Genomic DNA, 16,433 nt, shown 5'->3' on the forward strand with positions numbered 1-16,433 from the left:
GCGCTGCTTTGCTGTCTGACCTGATGAATTGGCAGAGGGTGAAGGGACGGCTGCTCCCCCGCGCCCCCCCCCCCCCCCCCCCCCCCCCCCGCTTCTCTGTGGGCAAGAGAGTTTAGGATGATGGCCTGAACACTAAACTGGGAATAAAGTGATCTGGGCTTTTCCTCTCCTCTGCTGTGTGATTCTAAGCATAGAATTAGTTCATGAATGTCGATTGTTAATGATAATTAATGCTGCGATTGATTGTTGCACAAGGGTTGAGTTGTGGGGATTTCGGGATGCATTGTAGCACATCATCACAGAGCAGAACTTTCCATCTAGTGTACGTTCACGAGGATTCTTCAGGCCCCTCTATTGAGATAGCTGGGGAATTGAAACTGTATTTGGGAAGTGGGTTCTGGATTGGAAAACTGTATTCTTTTTTACCTTTTTTTCAACAACTGAGGTCATTGCTTTTTGAGAATCAAAAAACGAAAAGTACTACCGAAGAAGTTCTGGAAGAGCTCAACGTTTCTTCATGCTGTTGGGATTGTCTGTGACCCTTTTTAAAAGAGTATTTTGCGGCGCCTGGGTGGCGCAGTCGGTTAAGCGTCCGACTTCAGCCAGGTCACGATCTCGCGGTCCGTGAGTTCGAGCCCCGCGTCGGGCTCTGGGCTGACGGCTCGGAGCCTGGAGCCTGTTTCCGATTCTGTGTCTCCCTCTCTCTCTGCCCCTCCCCCATTCATGCTCTGTCTCTCTCTGTCCCAAAAATAAATAAAAACGTTGAAAAAAAAATTAAAAAAAAGAGTATTTTAACTTTGAGGAATTTTTCAGAGCTGAAAGCTCTTGTTTTTTTTTTTTTTTTTAAGTTTATTTATTTTGAAGGAGAGAGCAGTCGGGAGGGGCAGAGAGAGAGGGAGAGAAAGAATCCCAAGCAGGCCATATGCTGATAGCACAGAGCCTGATGAGGGGCTCAAACCCATGAAACGTGAGATCATGACTTGAGACAAAACCCAAGAGTCAGACGCTTGACCGACCGAGCCACCCAGGCACCCCAGAGCTGAAAACTCTTATGCTTTATAGTGTTATCATTAGGTGGAAACTGAAAAGTAAGAAAGTTGTTTTTTTTGTTTTTCGAAGGAGTTACTTACAGGCTCCAGAATCCAAATTAGCTTTTTTAAGTTTAAATTTTGTTTTATTGTTTTATAATTTTTTTTTAATGTTTATTTGTTTTTGAAAGAGAGGGACAGAGTGTGAGCAGGGGAGGGCGGAGAGAGAGGGAGACGCAGAATCTGAAGCAGGCTCCAGGCTCTGAGCTGTCAGCACAGAGCCTGACGCGGGGCTGGAACTCACGAACTGTGAGATCATGACCTGAGCCGAAGTTGGACGCTTAACCGACTGAGCCACCCAGGTGCTCCTAAAGTTTAAATTTTAAAACATGTTTATCCATTGTAGAAAATCATCCAGTTAGTCCCTTAACTGCTATCCTAAGACATCTTTATTGACATTTTGGTATATTTCCTGCTAATACTTGAATACAATATTGGATGCAGAGATAAACTTTTCTGTACTTTCTGTACAATTTTATATCCCATTCTTTTAACGTTGCAACGTTAGCATTTCCTGGAGGAGGTGATTTTCTCGGAGAACCGGTAAGTCATTCGTTTAGAAATGGATGTGAATTATTTGAATGGAAAATTCTTTCCTGTATGTATATCTTTATGAACAAAACGTGGTGCTGCCTAATGGTAACATGGAGTATGGGGTAAATCTTACTATGTTGCTGCCCAGTTGAATAACATTATATACTGTGTGGGAACTAGCCCCTCATCCCTGCTGTATTAAACTTCTTCCTCACGTGTAAAATTTGTATTTTAAGTTTTAAGGGATGATTTGAAAAAGGAATGCTGACCTCCACTCTGAAACCTGTGTTATTTTAAGGAAGGGTTGTCGTTCTTATATAATGTTTGGAGAACAATTGATATTTTAAGTTAACAGAATTGAACAGCTTTTATGTATAAGGTACATATGCTTAAGTCTAAGATACAGATGTGTCTGTAAATAGTCAGCATACAGCTAAACTTTTTTCTCTTTGGGATGAAATGTTTTAATGAAAAAAAGTAAGGTGGTTCTTTTTTGTGACTTCTGTAGTAGGAGAATTACTAAACTGCAGTGTACGTTTTGTGTTGGGTGTGAAATTGAGATTTGGTAGGACTATAGGAATACTCATAGAAAAATATGTTCATTAGCTTTAAATTATTTTGGTGAGAAGTATGATTGAGAAACTGGATGTAAAAAGGAGTTTATTAATTTGTGAGCAATGGCAAGGAAAAGGCAGTTTACCAAATAAACTGATAACTTAGTTCTTTCCAAAAGTGTCTTATTTTTAATTTTGTGCCCTGGTTTGTTTTTTTAGCTTACATGTAAGAAAAAATGGAAATTAATTGCCTAAATTAGTCAAACATTTTGGGGGGAAATTATATCTAGGCTATTATAAACTATCTTAGATTAGTTTGGAAAGGTATTTCCTTTGGAAAAAAAATACTCTCAAATACTGGGGTCATTTTTAATGTTGTAACTGACTAATTTTTGGCTCTTGTGGCATTTTTTTTTTTTAATTTTTTTTTTTTCAACGTTTATTTATTTTTGGGACAGAGAGACACAGAGCATGAACTGGGGAGGGGCAGAGAGAGAGGGAGACACAGAATCAGAAGCAGGCTCCAGGCTCCGAGCCATCAGCCCAGAGCCTGACGCGGGGCTCGAACTCACGGACCGCGAGATCGTGACCTGGCTGAAGTCGGACGCTTAACCGACTGCGCCACCCAGGCGCCCCTCTTGTGGCATTTTTAAATGATGCACATAGAAAACGCTAGCAAGAAGCTTGAAACTGCATTCACTTGAAGTCTACTGAATATTGACCTGTTTTCCTTTGACAAGGAAGAGTTGCTTGTATATTTTTGAATATAAGTAAATGCTGCCTTGTTCCTTGTGAAGCAAGCAGGCATGGGTGGTAGTGCTTTAAATATGCTCTCATGATACAGATGATGCTGCGACCCTATTCAAAACCTGTGCTGTGTATCCCATCAATACTTCATAATCCTTTTTTTCTAGAGGAAAATGAATAGGGAAAGTCATTAAAAAAAACAAAAAGGTAGGTCATCTCAAAGATATGGAATAATAGGGTCTTTGAGAAGAGTGGGCAGAGTGGAGTGTTGGGGGGGCACCAAATGGAGGAAGAGGTGGGGCTGTTCCGTGACAAAGCTGGGGAGGGGAGGTGCCCGATGTGCCCACCCCGTGTAGAGCTGGCCTCTTTGTCATGTTTAGTTTGAAGACCAAATTAATGGGGGGGAAAGACATGGAACCCTTTGTAGAGATGGTGTATTTCAAATATTTGGGTGGTTGTAAGCTCTTTTCATTTTAGAGTCATTTTGAAAGCTGCAAACAAACTCTTACAATATCATTAGGCCAGCTATTAGGTATAATGTTAAGAAATTAAGTATAATGTTAGAATCTTAGATTTTAGATAAATAGTGTGAGCAGAGCAATATGGTAACTTTCATATTTCATGTGACTCTGTGAAGAAAAGAAAGAAAGGACAAATAAGATGGGAAATTGAGTCTTTGAATAATAAAAAATACTACCTTCTGTCTTTGTTATTAGCCACATCCTTAGATTGACACAGAGAGTCTTGATTCATTAACCAGCTTTCACCCCAGACTTTTCCGGTTTGTACCTTATTTATATTTGGCATTTGAGTCTTAACTGTAAACCTGTATAAGTAAATGCCAGGTGGAAAGGTTTACATTACGCAAAGTCTATTTGTAGAATGTTGTCCTAAAGGCTTCTTATTTAGATATGGCTTCACCATGATATTTGCAGGGCTGAAATACTAGTGTCTACAAATATGAATTACTGATTAAAAAACATATAGGTCACTTTTATATTTTTTTTAGGTTTTTTAATTTTTTATTTTAGAGAGAGAGAGAAGATGCACACACAGCTGGGGAGAGGGTTAGAGGGAAAGAGAGAAACTTAAGCAGGCTCCATGCTCCGTGGAGAGCCCGATGCGGGGCTCCATCCCACGATCCTGGATTCATGACCTGAGCCAAAATCAAGAGTCGGACGCTCAACCAACTGAGCCACCCAGTCACCCCCCAAAAAAACATATAGGTCACTTGTAAAAGCAAATGGATGTTTCCTTTTGAATGGATTTCTCCAAAAGTATGCTTAATGAAGCCTGCCTAATGAACACTCGGAAAACTTTGATCTAGCTTAGTTTGGGGAATTAAGAGACTGATGAGAAATAAAGAAAGGCATGTTACACGCATACCGAAACCTTCTTGTGGCGATCGAGGCGATGCAATTTGGCAGTGTGACTTACAGGTGTAATCAATTTGAGGAGCAAACCGGCTTCTAGTTTTCTCTCATCTCTTGATCCTTTTTCCTCTTTGAAATATTCCAAACTTGCAAATGGAGACTGACTTACTATGCATGGAAAGTATGTAAACAGCTTTAAGCCATTGGACTTAGCCATTTCAGAACACAGACATCTATTTTGTAGTTTACTGGTACTTCTTCGGGAAAAGTTTTGCTGTTTATAGCACCAGCACTTTGCTGGTTGGTTCCCTATATAAAGAGAAACTGGAAATTAACTTTGAGGTATGCTGTCATTTTCAGAATCACATGTATACTTAGATTTCAGAAGACAGTGTCTCACTGCTTAATTACCTTGGTAATACAGATTTTCTCTAATATTTCTTGTACTGTTACGTCTATTTTTAAAACCGAAAACTATTTTAGCTAATGCTGGTCTCATAATAAAAGGTTTCAACACGTACAAATGGGATACTTTTTAATTCGCTTATTTTTTCTAAATGACTTTTTTGGTCAGTGTTTTCTGCCACTTACAGGCATGCTGAATTGTCCTGCAGTTAAGTTCTAGACACTTTACAAGCCTAAACGATGCAGTTTATTTAGTAGCAAAGTAAAATCTTACATACAATATTTAGACTTTGCACTTGATCGAATTTCATCTGACCTTTTCATCCTGCAGGGTAATTCTTACCTGTTTATCAGGTAAAAAGGTAGCGTGCTAGGGACAGCTGGGTGGCTCAGCCAGTTAAACGTCCGACTCTTGATTTTGGCTCAGGTCATGATCTCACAGTTCGTGAGTTTGAGCCCCGTGTCAGGCTCTGTGCTAACAGAACCGAGGCTGCTTGGGATTGTCTCTCCCTCTCTCTCTGCCCCCGGCCCCTCCTTCTCTCAAAAATAAATAAACTTAAAGAAAAAAGTAGAGTGCTTCCTATTAAATACCTTGCGTTGCTTTTTACCTTACCATGCAAAGTTTGGGTGTCTGTTGTCGAAGCAAATTCATTTTGTAAGTTTAATTGAGGTTTTAAACAAGTTCTTTAGGATCCTATGCTGAAAGTGGCAGTCCTGATTTTTCTCATTTGTGCTTTTATAGCAGTTTAACAGTGTTCTAACTGGATTACCAGGTTCATCAATTTTTGACCATAAAAATCTTGGGGCGTTAGCTCTGAAGGCTGTGGACTATGGCAGGCATTTGAAAATAGGCTCTAGAGATGTGGACAGGAAGGCAGCTAGAATGGTAGGAAAGTATGTCTGAGTGAGCAAACCAATAAAGAGAAAGAAAGAGAAGGCTCTACTCGTAGGCGTAATTCCACTGTTTATGTCGCAATTCAGAGCTGTCCATTGAAGGTCTGATGTTCTACATGTAAGACCTAGTTGAACATAAGTGATACTCGAAACCTACTTTAACAATAAGATAAAGCTAAATAGGTCTCTACTCTCATTTCTTAATATTCTTGGCATTTTTGCAAGGCTTAAAAAAAACCCACAACTGATTTTGTGTAGTCAACACCAAAAGTCTTGAAATGAACATAAAAGCCAATTTTGAGTAAAACGAATGTCCAGATCTGAACCGATGCTGGAATGGCTACACATCAGAGTCCCTTTTCTTGGAGCTCGTTAAGCTTTTGATTTGGTAGATCGTGGTGGGCTTGGGAATCTTCTCGCAAGCACGTTAGAAGTGCTGAGGCACTGCCAGGCATAAGGCCGTGGGTCTGGAACTGGAGTCCGAAAGCTTTCTGAAAAGGGCCAGGTAGTATGGGGCACCTGGGTGGCTCAGTTGGTTAAGCGTCCGACTTTGGCTCAGGTCCTGATCTCACGTTTTGTGAGTTTGAGCCCCACATCAGACTCTGTGCTGACAGCTCAGGGCCTGGAGCCTGCTTGGGATTCTGTGTCTCCCTCTGTCTCTGCCCTTCCCCCACTCGCACTGTCTCTGCCTCTCTCTCTTACTCAAAAGTAAACATTAAAAATTGTTTTGGAAAAAAAAGGGCCAGGTAGTGTGAGTGTGATGTTTGTTTCATTTTATTAAAAAAAATTTTTTTTTTACATTTATTTATTTCTGAGAGACAGAGAGACAGAGCCCAAGCAGGGGAGGAGCAGAGAGAGAGGGAGACACAGAATCTGAAGCAGGCTCCAGGCCGTAAGCTGTCAGCACAGAGCCCGATGCGGGCCTCGAGCTCATGGACCACAAGGTCATGACCTGAGCTGAAGTATGATATTTTATTTTATTTTATTTTTTTCAACGTTTATTTATTTTTTGGGACAGAGAGAGACAGAGCATGAACGGGGGAGGGGCAGAGAGAGAGGGAGACACAGAATCGGAAACAGGCTCCAGGCTCTGAGCCATCAGCCCAGAGCCTGACGCGGGGCTCGAACTCACGGACCGCGAGATCGTGACCTGGCTGAAGTCGGACGCTTAACCGACTGCGCCACCCAGGCGCCCCTGAAGTATGATATTTTAAACTTTGCATGCCAACAGACAAAATTAAGGCCATTATGTAGGTATTTATATAATGAGAAAACAGATTTCTACGAGTTTTTTAATCAATGAAATTCAAAATAGAATAATAAAATTGTGGACAGTGTTTTGCAGTATAGGTTTACTAATGAGAAAAATGGGCTTCTTTTGGAGATGGACATTTTGCTTCATAAGGGTTCCAAGTGTTAGTGTTTTCTATCATGAAAATCAACTGCAAATATTCATGAAGGCTGATTTGTAGCGAGATTTTATATATTTCATCCTTAAAAAGAAAAGTCTGTTCACACAGGTGGGTACTGCCACCCGAGCCTGTGACTTTAGTTGAGCACAGTCATTGCTTGGAAGACATCTCTGGGATTGTTAGATTCTTCTCGACGCTGCCTCTTGGCACGGCGTCCCTGGCATCGCAGGTTATCCCTTCTAGTGGAGGGTCAGGCAGCAGCTCCTCCGTGCACAGGGAAGTGGATTTTGGAAATGGGAAAGCGTCCCTTTTACTCGCATCGGGCTCTGAAAGATGCTGCTGGAACTGTCATCTGTACGTGCGCTGCCAACGTGAGCACTGGCACTGCCGTTTAGTTTCGGAAAAACTGACCTGCTGCAGACCTAGTGCGGGGATGGAGGCCTCACCTCTTGTTTCGCCTTCCGACAGAGAAATCCTGCAAAGCAGTTCGACATTGCTGCTGATTAAAATAATGCCACTTGTCGAATTACCACCGTGTAAGTTTTGCAGAAACTGCTCGGCCTTTTAATTTGGGGTTGAATTCCTTAAGGTGTGTGTGTCATCAGGTCTTCCCTAAAGCCAGTTTCCACAGCCGTTCAGTGGTCTGCAATAGGGACAGGAGGTAGTTCCCGTTCATCCGTTCATTCCAACAATCTCAGTAAAAATTCACGTCTGCTAAGTTCTTGAACTGTGTAATAGGACAAATCAGCGTATTCGGCTTCTGTTTCTTACAAAAATTCATGCAACCGATGACGGCTAAGTCCGTGGGAGTCAATTAAATTTATTGTTGACACTTCTGGTTCAGTAACACAAGGCAGATCTGTATACTTCCCACAGAGCACCTAATAATACAACGTGTGGTCATTTTGACGGTCTTTCTAAATTTGTCTTTTTTCTGCTGCGCACATTATTTTCACTACCATCAGTTGTAACACCCCGTGGCATATTATAATTGAGGTTGTGCTGATTGAGAGTTTTCTCAGCTCCCCTGAAAGTCTTCCCATCTGTAGTTCTCCCACACGGACTCTTCATACGGGCGAATTCTCTAGTCCCTGTAGACCCGGCATTGATTCCTAGAGTAAAAGACCGCTGAGCAGTAAGTGGTGGTCCTTGCATGGCCAGCAAGTCTGAGCTGCTTGGAAACTCATTAGTTTCAGTCTCCTTCCATCTTTTACTTGTGAGGAAATCTTGCTGTGATGTGATGAACTTTTCCCTTTTAAATTTTGTGGTTTTTCTGATTGTCGCTTTCCTGCGAGTTGGGATAGTTTTTGGTTTTGTTTTTTAATGTTTAATTTTGAGAGAGAGCGCTAGCAGGGGAGGGGCAGAGAGAGGGAGACGCAGAATCTGAAACAGGCTCCAGGCTCTGAGCGGTCAGCACAGAGCCCGACGCGGGGCCCGAACCCATGGACCGCGAGATCATGACCTGAGCTGAACTCAGATGCTTATCCGACTGAGCCGCCCGGGCGCCCAGGAGTGGGATGATTTTGAAGAGTGTTTAGTCTGGTGACATTGACTACATCGCATTCTCTTAGCGTAGCCACCATGTCTGTGCATAGTAAACACAGTGCTGCTCCATTGAATTTTGTTCAGCAAAACGATCCACATCCCATCGTGCCTCAAAGGCGGGACATTAAAAGTCCTCTCTTGCTTTTTGTTTCGACGGATATGCACTAGTAACAACAACAGAATCATGAGGCACTCTCGGTGACATTTGGGACATTTTCAGGCTGTAATTGCATCAGTGCATCGTGTCGTGCAAAATGAAGAGAGCTACACACAAGGCTCTGTGTCGCGACCACTTGTGGCTGTGGCCACATGGAAGCAGCCCAAGCCAGTGCGTAAGCAAATGAGCAAAGTCGTGTTCCGATACGGTTTTATCTATGGACACGGAAATTTGAATTCCATATCATTTTCAGATGTCATGAAGTCTTCTTACGATTTTTCCCCACAACCATTTAGAAATGGGCCACACGAAAACAGGCGGTGGGCCGGACTTGGCCTGCGTGCGGGTCATAGTTGGAGGATCCCTGCTCTAGAATATGGTTACATAAGAGGAATAATCAGTGGTCCTCGGCCAGCCTTTCCTTGTGCCCCAACAGTGATGTATCACTGCTGTACTTGCATAGACTTTTCCGTAGTTCTGCGGTGAGGATCATTTTTAAAGCTCCTGTTAACACATTGCCAGGTTGCTTTCTAGAATATGCATGCCTTGCTTTTCACAAACAAATCCGAGTTAAGTCCACCTTAAATGCCACATCCTTTTAAAGTTGTAGATTCTAAATGCCGTCCTTTATACATTTTAGCTGTGCAGAAGAGAGCGTTGAATAAATTTGTCACTTTTTCAGTAACTGGACAAATAAACTGCCAAGCTTTCCTGTGACTGCACATTTGTTTAATAAAAACTATATTCTAAATTGTGTTCTCAGCTTCTCCATTACCTTTAAACTCAGGGCCTTTAACTTCTTTTGTTGCAAGCAAAGAATCTTAATGAAACATGATTCTTGGGAATGAGGGATAGAGTTGAGGCTATTCCTAGTTTATTTCCTTTTTTTTTTTTTAAAGCTTTTCCTAGTTCAGACACAACTTACAAAATATAGTTCATAGCACTAATAGGCTGTCAGTGTTGTGAACCGAGGGAAAAAAGATCTAAGGGATGACAGAAAACATCTTAAATTTTAAAAGTCGTAAGTATGAAATGGCTTTTCTTCACAATTTTACGAAAAATTCTCTTCGGTAACATCAGACAGACTGGGGAAAGTTACAGTGCAGTCTCAAGTCATAACCAACAGAAAGTGAGCATCAGACCCCTGGTATTTCTGGCCTGATACCCGAAATTAGTTACTTCTGTCTTAGCCAAGAGACTAAGCAACGTAGCTTGAATAATGAGTCACAGCACAAGTGGATTTAGGATTCATAGACACCGAGATACAGGGAAAGGAGAACTTAAATTGAAATCGGTTATACAAACTGAAATTGGTGCCCAGAGCAGAACCTCAGTAATGATCCATCGGACCACGGAACTTCCTCATTTTATTGACGGTTAAACTGAGGCCCGGAGAAGTTTAGAAACTCGCCGGATCAGTGTTAGAAAAAGGACTCGAATTCACATCTTTTCCTTAACGTTAATAATAATAGATCATTAGAAGACTTTGGGATCACTCCTGAAACTGTTACGTTGGGAAAAAATACTTGAGGGAAATTTCCTCCTGGTAATTCATACTCCTTCACCACACACTCCGGGGCAGGAGGCAGAGGAGGCCCCTATAGGGGCCTGTGCTGAACTAGGTGTGCATTTGCACGAGGGCTGTAAAGCACGAACAGGGCAGGGTCATCTTCAGAAGCTCCGGCCTCCTGAGAACAGAGAGTCCCGTATTCATTTTCCACGTCCTTCGCGATTAGACCGCAAGTGAGGCATATTTTATATCTTTAATTTGGAATTGTTTTTTGAGATTGTACAAAGACAGGTTCTCTCTCTTTTTTTCAGTAAAGCCCTCTCTCTATAAAACGACTGTAAGAAATTTCCCCTAAATGACCCACTTCAGAAAAGTATTCATCCTTTTATTATCACGTGTGTTTGCACACACCTAAGCGCACGCGTGTGGGCATTTGTGTGTGCGTGGGTTTAAAATTGTTTCACAGTCACTTAACTGGGGGGGGGGGGTGCTGACCTCTTCACAGAAGGAGGCTTTAGTCTGCAGTCATGCACAGTAAAAGATTCTGGAACCGTTCCCGTGCCTCCCACTCAGGGTTTTCCAACTAATGGAAGGATCAGTAGTTTCACCTGTGGTCTAAAATGGTAAATTAACATAGCTTTTTATGTTCAGGGAGTTATTTTAACCATACTGTATTTTTTCAGAGGAATAATGTTTTAAAGCATTTACACCTTGAATAGATACTGGCCGAGTGATAGTGGAGAAGGCAAAGCTTGGTCCCAGTGTAGTCGTTTGGCAGATGGGCACCTTATTTGGGACTGTAAATAATTGTTAGAGATAATCCACACATTCACATGTGTGGAAGTGAATTATAAATGTTTTCTACAATCTCAAGTGCACAAGGGACTGTGTAAATTACACTGATGAAACTTCCTTCCGTGGAAGTTGAAATTTAATAAGAACACATGCATATTTCTCGATTATCTTTTGATTTGGGTGAGATTATGAATCCCCAATAAACAGAGACCTGTGGTAATTTGAACCTAAAAGATCTAAGGTCTAGGGAATGCAGTTAAATCCGGACATGACAGGGAAAAGACCTTAACTTTTTATTTTTCTATTTGTAATACCAAGATAAGAACAAAAAGGAACGATTTTCTCTTTTTTCTTTATTTGAAAAGAGAATATAGGTGCTCATCGAGGTACAAAGTTACCTTTTCCATATTTAAGTAGAATAGTGAAAGCGTACGTAATACAGACGCATTCTTCTAAATCGTTGGATCCAGATTTGTTAACAGAATTAAGAACGTTTGGGTTTCAGAAAGATAATACTGTGTATGTACTGTTTATTATGTAATACCCACAGGGGTCTTTTTCTTTTTGTTTTTTTTAGCGAAACATCTGAATAGTTTCACCAAGTAGGAGAAATAAAGACTAAAGAACCTAGGTCATTTTGCTCCCAGTTAAGTGTTGGGGACCGTTTACCAAAAGAAGTTGTAGATAAGGGGTTGTAATTTCTTTGTAATCTTCACTTTGTGGTCTACTACTTTAATTTAGGGTTTAATGGTGTAAATATTTTCATATGTGGCAATTATATTAAAATAATTATTGGATGATATATAATGTTATTATTATATTAGTATACCAAAATGTATTAAATCATTACCTTAATGCTAAGTGGAAAAATGGACTTCCAAATCTTGCCGTCATAGGTAGCGATCAGTAAAATAGCTTTTTGTTTGCAACATTTTATTTATGTTTAATAAATTCCTTAGAATGGTTGAAAGTTCAGGGGCACCTGGGTGGCTCAGTCGGTAAAGCGTACAACTCTTGATTTCAGCTCAGGTCATGCATTCACAGTTGTGAGATCAAGCCATGTGGGGCTCTGTGCTGACTGTGGAGCCTACTTGGGATCTTCTCTCTCTCTCTCTCTCTCTCTCTCTCTCTCTCTGCCCCTACCCCCATTCACAAACACAATTCTGTCTCTCAAAATAAATAAACTTAAAAAAAAAGGGCAAAAGTTCGTTGAAAGTTTCACCCATACTACTCATAACTTTCTAAAAAGTTTGAATTTGCAAGGTCACTAGAAAGAGCATACCAACTTCCCTAGACCCCCAGAAACAATGGGTTGGTTATAAGCTTTTTTTTTTTTTTTAAAGGGAAAGGGGGAGCTTGGCTGCTTTAGATAATGTGTTCATCTTAAGGTGACTTTAACTTTCTTTTATTTGACCCTCACTCAGTTAAGATAAACAGAGTACTAATTGAGATAAGGTTTTTGTGTACTTGAACTTTTGCTGTGGATTTGGATACGGAACCTATCATTTTCTTGGGCACACACAGCCCCCTTGCTCTGGGATTTCTGAAATGAGAAGCGTCAGTTGTCACTATGTGGGGCTTCTCCGAGTTTGCGCCTTAATTTATTACCAGACACATCTGCGAATCAATCTCCTGTGACCCCTGCTCAGTTCATCTCCATTACAGTTTCGCACTGTTGGCTAGGAGCAGATCAGTAGGACCTTTGTGGCAGTGAGTAGTGAGTATCTTAAAAATGCCTAACCTCTCTGCCTTGGTAATTCTTCTGAGATCACTCAGGACATGATTCAGGAGCACATACAGCTGTTTATCACAAATATCATGTACTTTCAAAATATTAAAAGCGCTTATTAAAAAAAAGAATTGAAATACACAACATTAGATCAGTGGTTTTATTTAGCTTTTTGTATAACAAATACTAGGAATTATTTTGACCATTAAATTTACTTCCCTGTTAAATATTTAAGTGGAAAAATCAGGATGCAAACTTGTTTGTATTGTTTCAACTATAATTGGAAGAAAATATCTTGGATGTTAACGGTGGTCGCCCCTGAGTGGTGGAAGTGATGGCTCTTGCCTCTTTCCTTCTTTGTACCTTTTTCTAGTTATCAGTTTCCACAGTGAATTTATATTAAATCCAAAATCAAGGAAAAAGCCAATAAACGTGATATACAATACTACCAGTCCAGAAAACACCTTTTTTAGAAATTCGCTAAATTTCATTTAAGGTGTTTGACATTACATAAGTATTCAGTATACACATTACTGAAAGGGTAACAGTTTTGTTAGTCTGAGTCATATATAAACAGAGTGACTTATCTTTTATCGTATTTGTCCAAGAGGCTCTACTTCAGTATAACGGAATTGTTATTATCTGTTTGAATTTGACTTTTAAAATACTTTTGGTGGGTCCTCTGGGTGGCTCAGTCAGTCAAGCGTCTGATCTCACCATTCGTGAGTTTGAGCCCCACATCGGGCTCTCTGCTGTCAGTGCGGAGCCCGCTTCAGATCCTGTCTCCCTCTCTCCCTGCCCCTCCCCTGCCCTTCTCTCTCTCTCCCTCTCTGTCTCTCTCAAAAATAAACATTAAAAAATAAAAATAATAAAAAAATAAATACTTTTGGGTTGTACGAAGAGTCCTATATGTGGATATTGATGTTATTTATAGATTAAGCCCAGATTCCCTTTGGCTTATATATTACATTAAAATTTGTGATATAATGCAAAATATCTATACAGGTTTGCCCAGATAATCTCTTCATTGATCTGAAATGAATTCCTTGAAGATTTTTTTCCTTTCTCCTAAAACTCATTTTTTTTTTTTTTTGATGTTTATTTTGGTGAGAGAGAGGGGGGTGGGGCGGACAGAGAGAGAGAGAGGGAGACACAGAATCCAAAGCAGGCCCCAGGCTCTGCGCTGACGGCATGTAGCCTGACTGAGCCACCCAGGCGCCCCTAAAAGTCATCTTTAGGTGCTGTCAGTGCTGTACAAGGTGCAGAAAAAAGCAAAATCGTCTGTCACTGCTTAAAATCATGAGGAGATCAGCCAGACACTCCCCCACACCACCACCCCTCCCACAAGCACACACCCATGTACTTGCTCATGGCACACACGAAGGCGGCGATTGTCCAGGTGGGGTCCACAGACCTCCGGGAGCGTCCTTGAGTCGGCACTCTTTATGACGACACCAGGACATCGCCTCCCTTCCCCCTGCGTTCCCACTTGCACCCGTGGCCGAGGAAGAGCAGCAGTGGCTGTGAAGAGCCAGCACCTTAGCACGGATCCACACGTTGGCTCCAAACAAAAGTGGTATTCTTACCACCACGCAGCTGCCATTTCACACACACACACACACACACACACACACACACACACACACACACCAGTTTCATTTAAGATGAGCCTTAATGGAGCGTGAAAAATTATTTGTTTTCCATCTCAGCCTTTGAGGGGTGCTCGGGTGGCTCAGTCAGTTGAGCATCCGACTCTTGATTCCGGCTCAGGTTGTGATCTCACAGTTTTGTGAGTTCGATCCCGGTATCAGGCTCCATGCTGACGGTGCAGAGCCTGCTTGGGAGTCTCTCTCTCCCTCTCCCTCTCTCTGCCACTCCCCTGCTCACACTCTCCGTCTCCCCCGAGGCGGGTAGAGGCACAGAAGTAGGTGAAAAGCACTTCTGCAGCTCGTTGGACCGGGAGCTGAACTAACGGTATTTTTCACGGAATGCCATTTGACTCGAGAAAACCATCAACTTGCTCAGACTTGGGCACTGGACAGAAAATACATGTTTTAGAAAATACATGAAGTTAGCCTGTCACCTCAAGGAAAAGAAGGGGGAGTATTTGCTGCCATTGATAAAACTTGAGCTTTGAAGTGAAAATCAAAATTGAGGAAAACTTGTTTTGGCCCACCACTGTGAGCTTGTCAGCTTCCCGGTACGTGAGGCTTCTGATGAGATGAAGGAGGTCCTAATGACTATGATTTTCTTAACATTGTGTAAGGAAGCATGCCAACTTTGGAAGATCTCTTACTTAGCTGCCCGCCATCTTCCCTGTGACCAGTGCCTGGCATCACAAAATGGCGGGTGGGTCACAGATCCATTCTAAATACAGCGTAAGCCAATGAATTTTCATGTAACACAGTGAACTAACGTTTTTAAAAACTACCACTTGTCAAGTTTTGGTGTAGTAGCAAAAATACCTATAATTATCTGAAAATATTTGATTAAAATACTCCCTTTTCCAGCTACATTTTTGTGAAACGCCAGGCTTTATGTATATACTCAGCCGGAACAACCTATAGTAGCAGGTGCAAATGCAGAAGCAAATGAATGTCTCACTGTCTTTTATGAGCCATACTAAAATATACTAAAAATGAATGGGTTTATCATCGGTATTCTTTAGGGAATTTCTATTCATTTGTTTTTTTTTTAAGTTTACTTATTTTGAGAAAAAGAGAGCATGCGAGCGAGAGAAGGGCAGAGAGAGAGAGAGAGAGAGAGAGAATCCCAAGCTGGCTCCCCTCCACCATCTCAGAACCTGACATGAAGCTCGATCCCATGAACCACGAGATCAAGAGTCAGACACCCAACCGACGAGGCACCCAGGAGCCCCTAAAGGAATTTTTAAATATTTTAAAAATTTCTCAATTTTACTTCCTAATATAAATATTAATAGCTGTTACCCACATGAAGAATATCCTCAAGAGTCTTAAGATATGTAAAGGGATTCTGAAACCAAAAAAAAAAAAAAAAAAGGAAAATTGTTGCTTTTAGGCCTGTAACTCGATGTCCCAGAAATCACCTGAATTGTAGAAACTATTGGTTGGTTGCCCATCCTGCCCCCCCCCCCCCCCCACCTCTCCCCCTTCCCCTTTCCAAATCAGAACTTCTAGTCAACTAGGATCTTCAGGTGATTACCCCTAAACATCACAGAAGCACTGCCTTCCAGAACTTGTGGAAGCAGTCACGGGCAGGGTGGGTGCTGTGCCCAGGGAGAGCATCCTGGGAGAAAGAGCCCTTCTTGTCCCAAATGGCTCCCCTCTTAGCTGTCTGTCCTCTGTTCAGGTATTTCCTCTTAAGAATGTATACTCATACAGTTTAGGTGTTGGAAATTGACTGGAGCTCTAGTAGAAATCTGGGCTCAGAGAGAGTAGGCTGAGTGAACACTCAGGAAGAGACCTGATGGAGACATGAAGCCTGCAGCAGTTTTCAGAACCTTCTAGAGCAAGGCATGTCTGTCCAAGCAAGTGCCTGTCACCAAAAGATTTTACGGTGTTCTCACCTCATCTCTGGTTTGCTCGTGACACTAAAGATAACCACCATTGGTATAAACTTAAGGGGGAAGAATGCAGACACTTAAACTGTAGTAGTACGTTTATCTCAAAAGCCGTTTTCACCTTTTTTTTTTTTTTTAATTTTTTTTTT

The 16,433-nt window shown here is 41.5% G+C and overlaps 1 protein-coding gene across 1 annotated transcript in view; it reads left to right on the forward strand.

Moving 5' to 3' along the window:
• Positions 1-16,433, forward strand: part of GNA13 (G protein subunit alpha 13) — a 44,820-nt gene that overhangs the window by 16,458 nt on the left and 11,929 nt on the right. The gene's annotated exons all lie outside the window — the stretch shown is intronic.

The sequence above is a fragment of the Herpailurus yagouaroundi genome, unplaced genomic scaffold, assembly GCF_014898765.1.
Source record: "Herpailurus yagouaroundi ecotype Mexico unplaced genomic scaffold, PumYag 206, whole genome shotgun sequence".
NCBI lineage: Eukaryota > Metazoa > Chordata > Mammalia > Carnivora > Felidae > Herpailurus > Herpailurus yagouaroundi.